This window comes from Triticum aestivum, chromosome 5B (assembly GCF_018294505.1).
Source record: "Triticum aestivum cultivar Chinese Spring chromosome 5B, IWGSC CS RefSeq v2.1, whole genome shotgun sequence".
NCBI classification, from domain to species: Eukaryota; Viridiplantae; Streptophyta; class Magnoliopsida; order Poales; family Poaceae; genus Triticum; species Triticum aestivum.
In genome coordinates this window covers 713,553,550-713,570,127 of record NC_057807.1, presented here as the reverse complement: position 1 = coordinate 713,570,127, position 16,578 = coordinate 713,553,550, and the positions used below count along the sequence as shown (strand labels likewise).

The following is a 16,578-nucleotide window of genomic DNA, read 5'->3' as shown; positions in this document are numbered from 1 at the left end:
AAACAGAACATAGTAGCGATGACCACCTTTCGAATCAAAGGGAGCAGGACCCCAGACATCAGAATGAACTAAGTCAAACGGATGCTGAGATACGGACTCACTAGTAGGATAAGGTAACTGGGTCTGTTTGCCAAGTCTGCAACCATTACGAACTAAAGAAGACAAGCGAGAGCCACAGATGTGACCAAGGCGATGATGCCACTGCTGGAAGGACGCAGACGAAGAGGCAGCAAGAGCATGGGAGCTGGCAGAAGTGGTGGCAGCGGAAGGAACACAAAGCCAGTCAACCTCCCAAAGGCCCTCTGACTCACGGCGCCGAGGGCCAGCACCAACCAAAGTGTTGGTGCGACGATCCTGAATGGAGCAAGAGTCGGTATCAAGAATGACACGACAACCAGAATCAGTAAGTTGGGCAGCGGAAAAAAGATTCATGGTAAGACGAGGAACATGTGAAACACTCGGAACAGAGAAGGACGGAGTGGAAAGAATACCACGACTAGCAACAGGAAGAGATGTGCCATCGGCAGTAAGAACATTAATAGGCGAGTCAAGAGGTCGGAGAGAAGACAACGCGGAAGAATCAGAAGACATATGAAAGGAGGCTCCAGAATCTAGAACCCACGAGGATGTACCTGACTGTGTAGATGCCGGTGATGGTGAGGAAGGGGATGCAGTCACAGCAGCAGCTGAGCCAGTCGATGAGGAGCCCAAGGAAGCAAGGAGACGCTTGAGGCGAACAATGTCCTGGTCAGTGGGTGACGGAGTCGAGGAGGACACAGGAGTCCCACTGAAGGAGGAGCGCCTCTGGTCTCGCTTCTTCTGACGACAATCAGGCTCTAGGTGACCTGGCCGGGAGCAGTAACCACAGACAGTGTCACGTCGCGACGTGCCCTTCTCAGCATAAGGAGAACGGCTCACCCCCCTGGAGGAGTAGGTAGGAGCAACTGAGCAGTGAGGCGAGCAGACGAGGCAGGAGTCCGAGCAGCCAGTACTGACGGAACCAGAAGCAACCCAGCAGAGCGAAGGCGGGTCTCCTCAGCACGAAGCTCAGCAAGTATCTCTGAGATAGGAACACGACCACGAGCAAGCAAGTGAGCACGACGAGGCTCAAACTCGGACCGGAGGCGAGATAAGAACTCATGGACCCGCTGAAACTCCAGATCAGACCGAGTAGTCTGACAGCAACGACAGGTTCCATAAACAACTGTCCGAAGAAAGTCAAGCTGGCGCCAGATGGCAGAGCACTGGGAATAGAACTCATCAACAGAAGAATCACCTTACTGAAGTGCGTGCTCCTGACGCACCACAGATAGGTAGAGAGCATCACCAGAGGGCTGATAGCGCTGACAGAGATAAGACCACATCGCTGCAACTGTGCCAAGTCCCATGAACTCAGAAGCAAACCGAGGGAGGACACTCGCGGTGAGAACAGCAGCAGCTCGAGCATCATCATTGCACCACTGAGTGTAGGCAGACAGATCATCCCGGTACACAGAGAGAGCATCGGAATAAGCGGATACCTGCTGATCATAAGCCTCAACCGCAGCATCATCCAGAGCCTTGGCAGCATCCCGGTCAGCCTGAGAAGTTTCAGCAGCAAGGACCGGCGGCACCGGTGGGATTGGGGCCACGGGCGCAACAGGGCATGGCGGACAGGGGACCTCGCCTGAAAGAACACCCCACAGAAGAAGTCCACGCATATGAATGCGCATGAAGCCTGCAAACTCGGCATAGTTGGTGCCATCAAAGATCACCGAGCATCGAGGAACAGCCACATAGCCCCTGAAGATGACATACTGAGATGTTCCCCTTTTTATCTCTCTCTTTTTTTTGGTCAACAGACAGAAGGGACCCGATCTAGATCGGGCCAAGGCGCACGCGAGGCCAACCGTGAGCAGAAGTCTCGATCCAGAAGCAGGGCGAGACAAGAGGGCCTCGATCCAGAGGGAGAGAGAGAGAGAGAGCCAACCGGACGGGGGCGACGGGGCGCACGAGGTGCAAGCCAGGAGGCGGCGGGGCGCGGACTGGGCGCATGTCAGGAGGTGATTGGGCGCAGGGCAGCCCCGGCGGCGGCTAGGCGCTGCTGGGAGGAGGAGGCGGTCCCGGCCGCGGCCAGACGGCGCGAGGAGCCGACGGCAGCCGGGCGTGGCACGGGGCCAGCAGCAGCGGCCGCGGGCAGAGTAGCCGGCGGGCGGGGGCGACGTGGGACAACGCCTACAGGCGGCTGCGGGCACGAGCTCAAAGCGGGTGGGGAGGTCCGCGGCGAGGAGATCCGCGAGGAGAGCCGGGTTGGCTGGATCCACGGCGAGGGGAGCCGGCAGTGGATGGATTGGAGAGGAGCTAGCACGGAGTTGCAGCGTGCGGGGGAGAGGGGAACCTAACATCTGATACCATGTTGGATGAATAGCAACTAGTATTTCCTGAGGGCCAAAGGCCATTACATATACATGTGTGTGAAAGTGCAGAAAACCCCTTATAGAACGGGGATATTACCGGAAAGGGACTATACACATCTAACAATAAGGAACGAAGGAATAAGGATGTAGAACATGTCAAGTTTCATTCTCAGTAATGGACCAACTGGGGGCCGGCTGTGGCCCTTTTGCTCTAAAAAAACCAAGATGAACAAGTAAAGTACCGTCCACAAGGCTGGCCATTGGTTCTCCCAGTTCTTCCCGCAAAATAATAAAAATAAAAAATCCTAGTTCAGCATGGAGAAATTAGACGGCCATTGGTTTGAACTTTGAAGACTGAGGTGTGTTGTCATCCATTCCATGGGCGCCAGGATTGGTATTGATCATGTCCGGCCAGCAGAGTCACCTGAAGCAACTGAGCAGCAGGATCGGTAATGCTGGCAAGACAGCACACCCTGTACGTATGTAGCATTGTCCACAGGCAGGCACGGCCGAAGATGCGCACTATCTGCAAAATAATAGCCACATTAACAACTATAGAAAGTAAAAGCTGTAATGCAGTAGATAAATTACATTCATGAAAGAGCGGAAGCATACCCAAAAAATGGTTGAGTTGGAACTAATAATCTTACATACAGGTCGCAGGCGACCTCAGAGCTGACGGCGAATATATATGTTTTTTTTCTTCGAAAAGGGGCGTTCGCCCCGGCCTCTACAGGTTGCATTCAGTCATTCATTCCAAGTCTGTTGTGCAGCCAACAGACTGCAAGTAGTTCAATGCATGGAGTGGAGCACCACTTGAAAAACAAGTATGGAGTAGGATACAAATTCAATTTTCTAAATGTTCGGAAGATTAGCTACAACTAAGACTGCATCTTCATCTCCAAACATAAAATTCGATGAACAACTACACATGTTTCTTTCTGCCCTTGGAAGACTCTGTAGAAAGGAAACAAAATTAAAAAAAAAAGAAGGCTCCAGCAGGCCGTTTACCTCCTCCGCAGCAGCTGGAACCAACTCCAGCACCGAATGAGTAGAGCACGTACTTATATAGCCACGGGGAGCAAGTACAACAGCTCAGCGCAGTACAACTTTGGGGATGTGACCAATCTTGTGGGCATCCTCCCCTTGGCACCTCTCAATCAATATTGGACATCTAACAATTATGAGAACTTTCAAAGCAGAGAGACTCCGTATGCCTTCAGGCAAAGATGTCAGGTTGGGGCAACCTCCGATGGAAAGTTCTTCTAGGCAAGTCAACTGTCCCAACCATTCCGGTAATATCTCTAGGCCTTTGCAGTCCACCAACGCCGATTTTGTAAGAGCTGTGAGGTTCTTCATACTTTCAGGCAAACATGTCAGATTGGGGCAATCTGCAATGAAAAGTTCTTCTAGAGCCAGCCTAGAAGGCTGAATGGAAGACGAGAGCTTCCCAAATCCTTGTTCTGGCAAAACTGTCTCACTGTTGCTCAAAAACCAATTCATACTTCTTGGGGGATATGGTAGGAACTTCAAATTTGGGCAGTCCTTTACAACCAAAAGATGCAAATTAGGGATTAGAAACTCTTTGTTTTCTTCACTTGACTCTGTTGTCAACCATTCCACCAAATTCTCCATCGACGCCAAGTCCACAACTCTTAGTTGCATACAAGGTCCGCCCTCTCCATAGAATTCCTTACCAATTTTCCTAATGTTGGGACAGTTCCTCAGACACAAACTTCTTAAATTTGGGAGTGCGCCAAACGGAGGAAGACAATCACATGCTTCCAAACCATCAAGAGTCAGTTCGCTGAGAAAAGGGAGGTAGGACGAGATGTGAAACATCCAGTTAGGGAAATCCTTGCCCCTATACCCAACCAGCCAAAAGTTTTCAAGAGTCTGAGGAGGTACGAGCCTTTCCAGCACAGATTTACCACTTGATATATAAGACATCCACTTAGGGATCCAGCCAAGTTTTAGTACTCGGATATCTGATTTATCACGCAGTTTGACCCTGTCTGCATCTTCCGGATCCCGGACTTTCTCAAGGCATGCAAGTATCAGCTCTGAACAAGTCAATCCCACAAGATCCACTATACTGCTACATCCTCTACTCTCTATCTCATGTACATTATGATGTACCATGCCCACAAGATTTAGACGCTTTTTGATGGCTTTAACCTTTTCAAGCAAATTAGAAGGTCCACTGTCGACCACAAACTGGGTGAGACTAGTCATGTCACCAATGCTATCAGGCCAGTCATCCATATCTAGAAGGACATTTCATGTGCAATATTTGAAGCTTAAGGTCGCCAAATGAGGATGGGAGCTCGCTGGGCCTCAGACAGTTTGACAAATGAAGATACCTAAGCTTAAACAACTTGCGTAGCAAAGTCAATTGTTGGAGCTTAGCACAACTTGTTAGGTTTAAATATTCAAGCTCGAAGAGGTGATCAAAACATTCAAGGAGTTCTTTGAGGTTATGACAATCAGAAAGATCTAGATATTTCAAATGATTAAGTTGGCAAAATGATCCTAGCAGCATTGAAACCTTGTAGCAACCAAAGAGGTCCACGAACTCAAGTTTTTGAAAGTGGCGAAAATCAATTTGTAGGTTTTCAAGTTCATGAAAACTTGATAGGTTCATATTCTCTAAGCACGAAAGATAACATTGCCAGGTAGTTTGGTAAGCTTGGAACAACTTGACATCAAGAGCAAAAGCTTAGGTGGGTTGCCGAATTCATTGGAGAGCTACTAAAGAGCACAACAATTTGACACGTCTAGATGGTGTAAGCATCTAAGCTTACAGATTGATTCAGGCAACTCTTGGAGTATAGAACACCCAGATAGACTGAGGAAAAATAGTTGAGTGAGACCCTCTAGTGATGTAGGCATCTTACTGAGGCTGCTACTGCCAGATAGGTCCAAATAGCAAAGTTTGTTGAGGCGACAAATACTGTCTGGAAAGGTTTCAAGCATGGAATTGGATAGGATAAGAGTTTCCATGTTTTGAAGTACATAAAAATTCTTAGGAAGTGATTTTATTGGCAAACCCATGGCATCAATATACCTAATTAGCTTCAATTGATTAATGGAAGATGGCAGCACCACGCTACTTGGAGCAGGTTGACCTTTAGTTGAATATCCACTTAGGTCCAAGACATGTATGAACTTGGATTGAGAAAATGCCTTTTTCGGGAGTTGTAGCCCCATAAATCCCGAAGGTGGAGGGATCTAAGCTTGCCTGGAATATATTTGAAAATCTCAGGATCATTCTTGAAGTTGGTTAATTGTGCATGTCGGCAGTAATTAATGAGCTCTTTTCCAGCTGGTGCTTTTTCTAGCATCCAGGTCAACAAATTCATCAGCAGCAATAATTGATGCGAGATCATGCACCAAATCATGCATGACCATTTTTTGAGGTACTCTGAAATGCAATGGACTTGGGCTAACCTGGAGATGTAACTACTATCAATTTAGTATTGCAAAAGTAAATGTAAAACCCCTTAACAATAGGAGATGATCTAGTAAAATTGCAACTTCCTCTAAATCCACAGAGCCCTTATATAGAACAACTATCCTAACCACTTTTTTACTACAACCCATGAATTTTCATAAATTGTTTGTATGGCATTCAACCTGGGATAACTAACAAAGCATGTAAAGCTAATAAAGTGTATGATTTACATGAGGAATTTTCATACATATTTGTCTACATATGTTTTGCGAATTTTTCAAATTTCTCTGGATGCCGAGTTTCACTTGTTTAGTTCATGAAGTACATAACCTGGACTGATGAGGTGACAAGGTTTATGCTTGACTGTTGTTTCAAGCTTCGTTGCAACTTTCAAGTTCAAGAAACAACGCCACTTGCAACACATTGATGCTCTAAATGGCAAGTTTTCTCTTGGAGCGACTCAAAACTAAGTGGATCGACTATATGGATCAGACTTGGGCGTATGGCTAAGTATTATGTCTTAAATGGTATCGAATGATCTGGTAATGGTTGGTTAGTATGTGAACTTGATTTCATCACTTTGATGGATTTTATGTATCGAACAATATTTGGGCTATTTAATGTATGGATTGAACCGTGTCATTGTGAATTTTTCGGAAGGCTTGCTTACACATATGTGTTAGTTATTTCAAAATTTTATATTTATATCATGTATTATATGTGAGTGTTAGTTTACACCAATGTGTTTTTTATTGGCTCGCATGCAAATTCTGAATTATGGAACCAAACTAAACACAAGCCAATCAAAGTTAAATCTAACCATAGCAAGAAACAAGTGGATCTAAATCAGCCCCTTACGTAGCAACAAATAAACTAGGGTTTAAGCTTCTGTAACTCTAACAATCCATCATCTACTTATTACCTCCCAATGCCTTCCCCTAGGCCCAAATCATGGTGAAGTGTCATGTAGTCGACGTTCACATAACACCACTAGAGGAAAGACAACATACATCTCATCAAAATATCAAACGAATACCAAATTCACATGATTACTTATAACAAGACTTCTTCCATGTCCCCAGGAACAAATGTAGCTACTTACAAAGCATATTCATATTTATAATCAGAGGGGTATTGAATAGCTCCTTACGACTGTCCATACATTTTTTCTATTCTTTGATTGTTATGTCTCCACTTCTTTTAGAAACCCGGTATGGACAGTTGAGATTCGTAGGACGACCTGGTCGTATGTTCAAAACATGAAGGCTACCACGCGTATACATCAGATGAGGCACACAATCATTCGGGATTATCTGTTGAAAAACATAGTAATAACTTCGTAGTTAGCAATGATGTACTAGTTTTAGAAGTGTGCAAAAAGATGCACGGATGTTGTAATAGTAAAAAATAATCTTACCAAGGTATCTCCATGGTAGTTACCGTAGTTCAACACGTGCACTAGTGGCACGTATTGACCATAATGTTGAGGAGTTTGATTGTAGATATTGTAATTCTCAAGATCAGTACAAAATCCGACCAGATGATTTTTCTCCTGATAAGTTAATTCGGAGCCTTCGGTGTAGTACGTTCTGTCTACCATCTTCCGCACATTCTTTGAAAAATGAAAATAAGCTGTCAATGGAGATAAGTTGTCAACTATATATTTTGAAATAAACAATATAAATTACTTAATAACTATGTTTAGCTCACATGAAGGAAGAACTGGAAGTGTATCCACAAACACTCAAATCGAAGGTGTCTCTTGCTCGATTGTAGGATCACCAAGATCCATGGTGACAACCATACCCTCATCAAGACCATACATCTTGCAAAATGCATCCCAATTTTTGCAACCAAAATGGGTTACACTCTGAGCATTGTACAGCTTTACTTGAAAATCCACACCATGTTTGGTACTTAGGATAATGTTTTTGGTTTCGAAATTTTCATGGTCTTCAAAATCCATCCTCTCCAAGACATAGCGTCTTGCAAAGCATGGGATAAGCTAGTCGAATTGGAAAAGATGAAAAATACACGTTAAAATAGTTGAAGTCGTGCTTAATTACGAAAAAAACTATTGTCGTCGTTGCGTACCGTATGAACATCTCAAGTCTCCTCGAGCTTAATGCTGAAGCGCCGATCTTCGTCCAGCTCAATGAATCTATCGTACATACCTCGGTTGTCGTGGCACCAGTCGCACTCCCCCGGGCGATTTTTCGTCGTCCGATGAGTACGACATTTCCGGCCTACGTTCATAATTCAAATATTAAACTAGATCATTATTATTAATCACGGGTTGACTATCGATGATCGATGTACGTACGTAGCTCCTCTTTCATTCCCGAATGCATTATTATACCAAATTGTCTAGCACACGGGAATGAAGGAGAACTTATCCAATATCAGCATTCAATAAGCAAAACCAAATCACAAAATAAAGTATAGTATTCAAATTAGCATGCATTCAATAATTATAAGCAAAAGTACATCATCTCTTGGTGTCCGTACATCATCGAATATTATCACTACTACAACTAGAACCGTAGCGCCCGACGGGTATCGACGCGGGCGGTGGACACCCAAAGATAAGGAACCATCACAGGATCATAGCTCCAGTGAGATCCCTGAAGAACCTGCCAGGTATTGTCGAACCTCCCCACCAATGCAACCATGTAGCGACGGACGTGCTCGTCCTCCTCGCTGACACGGTGACGTACCACCTCCGCGGTGTCCGGATGCCTCACCACCGTCACTGGCCCACGCGACCGCCACCAAACAAGGATCGGGTCAACAACGGGCTACCTCCTCACCAACCTACGTCCCCCGGAAGGTAGCACCTCCCGATACCAACCCGGCGGAGCCCAGTCCCGAACATGGCCCTGATCAAGCAGGCCTCCACGGCCGAGTCGACGACGACGAGGATGCGGGATAGGCATCGCCGACGTCGACGCGGGAACTACTTCTATATATAGTTAAATAAAAGTAGTCTTATTAATTAAATCAACTATCTAGTTCAACTACTAAACACTTACTATAAATAAATAAGTAGTATTTACTAAAAACAAACTACTTCATTATATAGTAAAATAAATTAGTTTATTAAATCAGCTAGCTAGTTCAACTATATATAAACTACTTCTTCTTTTTTTCCTTTTTCTAAATACTATGAACAAAAAAATCATTAAAATTCTATGAACAAAATTAATTACACAATCTAAATATCTAAATTACTACACATCTAATCTAACAAAAAGATCTAAATTACACAATATGAACAAATCTAACAGAAAAAAATCTAACATAAAAAATCTATTTACAGAAAAAAAATCTAACATAATATAATACATATCTAAATTACTACACATCTAATCTAACAAAAAGATCTAAATTACACAATATGAACAAATCTAACAGAAAAAAAATGTAACACTAAAAATCTATTTACAGAAAAAAATTCTAACATAATATAATACATATCTAAATTACTACACATCTAATCTAACAAAAAGATCTAAATTACACAATATAAACAAATCTAACAGAAAAAAAATCTAACATAAAAAAACTAACATAAAAAATCTATTTACAGAAAAAAAATCTAACATAATATAATACATATCTAAATTACTACACATCTAATCTAACAAAAAGATCTAAATTACACAATATGAACAAATCTAACAGAAAAAAATCTAACATAAAAAAACTAACATTAAAAATCTATTTACAGAAAAAAAATTTAACATAATATAATACATATCAAAATTACTACACATCTAATCTAATAAAAAGATCTAAATTACACAATATGAACAAATCTAACAGAAAAAAACTCTAACATAAAAATCTATTAACAGAAAAAAAATCTAACATAATATAAACAAATTAATTACACAATCTACATTAACTACATATCTAAATTACTACACATCTAATCTAACAAAAAAATCTATGAACTACAAAAAAATCTAAAAACAAATCTAACAAAAATTAAAAAAAGAGGCTCACAGCCGGCGACGGCGAGGTGCGGCGCGGGGCGGCGACGGCGTCGAGGCGGCGCGGGCCGTGGCGGCTGCAGGGCGGGCGGTGACGGCGCGCGGGGCGGGGTGGGGCGACCGGGCGGCACGGGGCGGCGACGGCGTCGGGGCGGGGCGGGGTGGGGCGGCGACGGCGTCGGGGCGGGGCGGCGACGGCGAGGTAGCGGCAGGGGACGCGGCGACGGCGGAGGAGGAGAGGCCGGAGAGATCGAAGTCGGGAGAGGAGGACGGCGCGCTAAGTGCTGTATATATAGCAACGGCATTGGTCCCGGTTCGTGGCACAAACCGGGACCAATGCCTCCTTTAGTCCCGGTTGGTGCCGCCAATCGGGACCAAAGACCTCTTTTCAGTAGCCCAAAGGGCGGGAAACGAAGACCTTTGGTCCCGGTTGGAGGCTCCAACCGAGACTAAAGGGTGGGCATTGGTCCCGGTTGGAGCGCCCAACCGGGACCAAAGAACAGCATTGGTACCGGTTCGTGCCATTAACCGGTACCAATGGACCAGTGTAACTACTTTTTTATTTTCTGCAGCTATTTTTTTGTTAATTCTTCCCGCAGCTGTTTTTTTAGTCCCACCTCGCCAAGCGAGAGGCACTCGCAGCTGTTTATAAGCCCTGAGTGCAGATACAATGACGAAGAGGCTCAATGCTCCTGCACGTTGGTTAGCTTCAAGCCTTGCGGAATACGGTAGACTGCACAGAGCTATGTGCAGTGCAGTTGACACTATTCCAAAAGGCTTGAAGCAAATTAACGAGCATTGCGCCTCTTTTTTATTTTTAATGACTTATTACAACTCAGAAAAAAAAGAAAAAAAAATGTAGCAGAAAAGAAAAAAAATATAAAAAACCACTTAGAAATAAATAGAAGAAAAAATATAACAGAAAAGAAAAAATATATAGGAAACTACTCAGAAATGAATAGAAGCAAAAAATAGTTGTGATTAACTGTACTAAAAAAGGAGCATATATGCTTATTTTTAATGGCTTATTACAATTCAGAAATAAAAAGAAAAAAATAATATAGCAGAAAAAGAAAAAAAACTATATAAAAAACTACTCAGAAATGAATAGAAGCAAAAAATAGTTGTGATTAACTGTACTAAAAAGGAGCATATATGCTTATTTTTAATGGCTTATTACAACTCAGAAATAAAAAGAAAAAATAATATAGCGGAAAAAGAAAAAAAACTATATAAAAAACTACTCAGAAATGAATAGAAGCAAAAAATAGTTGTGATTAACTGTACTAAAAAAGGAGCATATATGCTTATTTTTAATGGCTTATTACAACTCAGAAATAAAAAGAAAAAATAATATAGCAGAAAAAGAAAAAAAAACTATATAAAAAACTACTCAGAAATGAATAGAAGCAAAAAATAGTTGTGATTAACTGTACTAAAAAAGGAGCATATATGCTTATGTTTAATGGCTTATTACAACTCAGAAATGAAAAAAAAATAGCAGAAAAAGAAAAAAAAACTATATACAAAACTACTGAGAAATGAATAGAAGCAAAAAATAGTTGTGATTAACTGTACTAAAAAAGGAGCATATATGCTTATTTTTAATGGCTTATTACAACTCAGAAATAAAAAGAAAAAAAATAAATATAGCAGAAAAAGAAAAAAAACTACTCAGAAATGAGTACAGATGCGCTTATAGAGGAAATTCAACTTAAATTCATAACGAATTTCAAGAGAAATCCGTATGAATTTATGCTAAATTACCTATATAAGCGCATCTATTTTCATTTTCGGAGGAGCTCAATAAGGTAGAGAGGGAGGGGCTTATAAACCGGTCCCGTTCCCCTTCGGTTGGCGAGGTGGGACTAAACTCTGCTCGCAACGGGTACCAACCATTTAGTCCCGGTTGAAGGTTCGAACCGGGACTAATGGGAAGCCCATTGGTCCCGGTTCAAGCCACCAACCGAGACCAATGGTTTTGGGGCAGGAGCGAGGCCCATTGGTCCCGGTTCGTCGCACCAACCGGGATCAATAGTTTCAGACGAACCGGGACCAATGGGCCACGTGGCCCGGCCGGCTCCCGGGGCTCACGAACCGGGTCCGATGCCCCCATTGGTCCCGGTTTTGGATTGAACCGGGACTAATGGGCTGGAGCGGCCAGGACCATTGGCCCCTTTTCTACTAGTGAATAGAAGACAGGTGGAGGCTGAACCCTGCGTGCATCTGCAGAAGCACAACCAGTGCTAGATGCAAATTGTGCTAGTATAATTCACTTAACATATAATATAAATAGAGCACGTATGCAAATAGCCAGCTTGCCAGTTGGTTGCCTAGGTTTGATTGATATTGTGATTGTCGGGTCGACTCCAACCCACACATATATTGTTTAGCAGTTTTTTTTTGAGCCATTTTTTTTTATCAAAATTGTTTAGCAGATTGACATTGGTGAAGCAAACTGGGCTGCTGAAGAACTGCCTCATGTTCGGCCCAACGGAGCGATGGACCACACGGCAAAAAAAAGAAGAAACATATTTGACGGCCTAAGGTCCTACGGAAAACAAAAACACAATTCTAGGGATTTATTTTCCTTCATGGCAGCTTCACAATCCTGGGGATTTACAATTCGGGATTAAGTTTCCTTCATGGCAGCCTCGCAATTCTGGGGATTTACAATTAATTCCTCCATGGTAATATCTTTCTTTGCTTGTACTGTATATTATATTATAATACCCAATATAATGCATACAATAGTGCGTTTGTTCCCTCTGCATATTTTTTTTTGAAATTTGCTTCCCCACTTTATTAAACTAAACTAGGAAGTTCATCTGAGACTATGCTAAGAATACAGTCTGGAGGAGAAACCTCCCACGAAACAGAAACTCTACTACAAAAACCGAATCGGGCAATCTCATGCGCCGCTTTATTTGCCTCCCTCTTCACCCACGTAGCTTTAAACTCCCCCCAAACTTTTGGCCATCCCCTTGATTTCTTCCATCATGATTCCTACCGATGACAGGTTGCGCTCTTTCTCATTCAACATTCTAGCCACGTTCTGGCAGTCGGTCTCCAGATGGAGCTTAGGCACAGCCCGTTGCATAGCTAAAACCACGGCTCGCTTGCACGCTTGCAACTCCGCAGCTTCGGCTGATGTGACCCCAGGAAGAAAAACCGCATCGGCGCCTCGGAAAGCTCCAACCTCATCTCTGAACACCACGCCACACCCCTCCTCCCTGACCTGACCGAGCCATTGCACCATCCACATTGGCCTTTAACCAGCCCGCCGCCGGTGGTTCCCGGGTTGCCCGCTGCGTAGATGGGCTCGATCGTTGTGGCCTCCCCTTCGCGTTCTTCCACTCCTCCATGAGTGCAGCAACTCTCCTAGCCACCAAGTTGGCCTCCTCAATTCGCTTCCCTTCCCTCGTTTCATTCCTAGCCAACCATATGGCATATAGTCCGTGCACCATTGCTGCCCTATCATCCTCTGAGGCGTCTGATAGCCAGTTAAGCAACCATGATGCAACTAAGCTCTGGGTGCTCATCGAACGAGGTGGGATCGCCACCCTCGCACCCAATACCGAGCTCAGTTCCTTCCAAAACAGCATGGAATGATGGCATTCCTAAAATCTGTGATACACCGTTTCTTCACGTCCACAAGCAGGGCAAAAAACACCAGGCTTGATCTTTCTTCGCAGCAGCTCAGAGCCCACCGCCAAGCCATTCTTGATCAGCCGCCACACATGAATTAACGCCTTCCCCGATGCGTTTGTACCCCATAACGCCAGCCAGCTCTGGTGGTTCACTGCATTAGATGACGAACTTGGCTGTCCAGTAATCGCCCTCTTCTTCTCCATGCATAAGTGATAAGCTGACTTAACTGAAAAAATGCCGTTCTTCGTAAAATTCCAAGCTAGTATGTCGTCAGTACCTATTCCTCCCACGCAAATCTGCATAATATCATGAACATCTCCCTCTGTAAACATAGCGTCGAGCTTGTGTCGATCCCATCCTGAGGCATCATCATTTAGCAAGTCACTCACCCTCGTCATCCCGGGTACATATACCTGGCCCAGTGGCCTTAGGCTGCCCCTCCAAGGGATCCAATTATCATGATGAATCCGGATTGAGGACCCATCCCCCACCCGCCAAATCAGACCATCCAAAAGCAAGTTTCTGCCATGCAGGATGCTCTTGAAAGTATATGACGCACCAGCGGGACATGTAGCATTAAGGATGGAGCCATGGTCATAGTAACGCGCTTTGAGGACTCGAGCACAAAGTGAACCTGGGGCCTGAAGTAGTCTCCAAGCCTGCTTGGCCAGCAAAGCCTGGTTGAAAGCTTCCATATCACGAAACCCCATACCCCCTCTTGCTTACTGACACACATTTTCTTCCAGGCAATCCAATGAACCTTTTTTTCACCATTAGCTTCACCCCACCAAAAGTTAGAAGAGATAGATGTCAGGTTCCCGCACAATTTTTTGGTGAGCTGGAAGCAACTCATAGTGAACGTTGGGGTAGACTGGAGCCCCGATTTGACCAAAACCTCCCGCGCCTTCTTCGATAATCCTTGCCCCTTCCACCCCGTGACCTTGCCTTTAGCACTTTCCCGCACATATTTAAAAGTTCCCTCCTTGGATTTTCCCATAGCCGTGGGTAGTCCCAAGTATTTCTCGCTAAGGGCCTTGGACGAAATCCCAATTACTGCTTTCAGATGAACTTTCGAATCTTCTGTGCATCCCTTGCCAAAAAAGATGGACGATTTCTGCAAGTTTACCTTCTGTCCCGATGCCATCTCATATTCCCCTAGGATTGTCTTAAGGGCAAGAAGATTACTGTCAGAGCCTTCAAGAAACACAATGCTATCATCTGCAAAGAGGAGATGGGTGACCATGGGGCCAGTGCTCCCAAAAGACACCCCCTTCAGAACGTCGGAACTTTGTGCATTCTTAAGCAGAGCGCCCACTGTAGCCAATCAATGCGCGAGCGCTGTTTGTAGTAGATCTCTTCTTTCTCGTACAGATCATGAAGTTGGCTCTCTATGTCCTTGACCTCCTGAAAAAAAACCGTCGCCAGCGACCTCACCTTCGCGTCATGTAGCTGCATTTTTAGTTTGATGATTTGCCTACGTAGAGAGCCGAACACATCACGGCTCCACATCTGCATGGCCTTGGACAACGTGCCTAGTTTGGTACACAGCCCCGCCGACTCGCCATGCAGCCTTTTGGCTTGATCCCAGGCTCTCAAAATCATCTGCTCGTAATCCTCATGTCTGGTACAAGCTTCTTCAAACTTAAACCCCAAATGCTTCTTCGGCCTCGCAGCATCCAGTGATGCCACTTCCCGAATGACCAGCGCCGCATGGTCAGATTCCTCCGTGAGAATATGCTCAACCACCGTATCCGGAAATATGCTCAAAAAATCATCGTTGCATATGGTTCTATCCAGCCAGACCTGAATGTTTGCTCCTCCATCTTGCTTATTATCCCACGTAAAAGGGTATCCAGTGAAACCCAAGTCAGCTAGTCCATAGTCACCAAGACACTCCCGGAAGTCCTCCATTTGGTTGAAGTTTCTAGGGTCCCCCCCCCCCCCCTCTGCTCTGTTTGGAAGAGGATCTCGTTGAAATCTCCCGCACAGAGCCAAGGCAAGTTGTCCTATCTCTTCAAATAACGCAATGCATCCCAAGTTTTCCGTCTAAGCTCCGTTCTTAGTTCTCCGTAGATTCAATTGAATCTAGCGGTTCTTCCTTCGGAGGAGATCTCCGCATCAATATAGTACTGGCACCATGGTCTGACTGTGACAGAAATGTGATCCCTTCAAAGTAAAGCCAACCCGCCACTCCTGCCCTCACAGTCCACAGCAACACCCTGCCGGAACCCCAAACTCCACTTGATGTTCTCCCTCGCTCGCGCCTTCTTCTTAGTCTCGCTCAAGAACACCACCGCTGGGTTGTATGATCTAATCAGATCCCTTAGTTCTCCTACTGTCGGGTCCAACCCCAAGCCCTGACAGTTCCAAACGAGAAAATTCATTGCTCCCGGCGGCCCCTCCTATCGGGGTCCACCGATCTAGCTCCATGATCACCAATGCGCTCAAAGACAGACGACACTTTCTGTCGCTTTTCGCCAATGAGAGCATCAACACCTTCCTTCCGAGAACCTTCTCCTACCGGCACCCACATCTGCCTAGATGGCCTCTTCTTATCTCTAGCTTCATAGCCGTGGTGATCCTGCCGTTGTCGGAACGACCCCACATCACTTCTTGGCTTTCTGACGTAGTATCCAGGCCTTTTATAACCCCACATCACTTCTTGGCCTTCTGACGTAGTATCCAGGCCTTCTATAGTACTCCCTCGGTGCCTTTTCTGCCCTTCTGAATTGTCCCTCTCCATAATCCTGCTTCTTCCTCGGGGATATTACCCCCTCCCTCACCTTCTGATGCAATTCTTTCCTAAGCTCCTTTTCCCTCTTCTCCTCCAAACCTTGCCGTAGGTCCTTCTCCTTTGCCCCCTCCGCACCAGTGTGCTTCTTCTGCGGGCTCTGAATCTCTTGTTGCTCCTTCTCCTTCTGCGTTCCCTCTGCATATTGATGTTTCAGGTGGCTTGTAGATTTGAAGTAATAACCGTATTTAAATTGATGGGTCTAGACGTAAAGTAGCGAGGTGGTACTATATTTGAACAAACGATCTCTCATAAAAATACATAATGTGGAGCTAGCTTAGTTGGGCGCAC

The 16,578-nt window shown here is 44.7% G+C and overlaps 1 pseudogene; it reads right to left on the bottom strand.

Annotated features, from left to right (window-relative positions):
- Nucleotides 1-3,491: 3,491 nt before the first annotated feature.
- LOC123115370 (disease resistance protein RGA2-like) lies at nucleotides 3,492-14,739 on the bottom strand (annotated as a pseudogene).
- Between the last annotated feature and the right edge of the window lie 1,839 nt (nucleotides 14,740-16,578).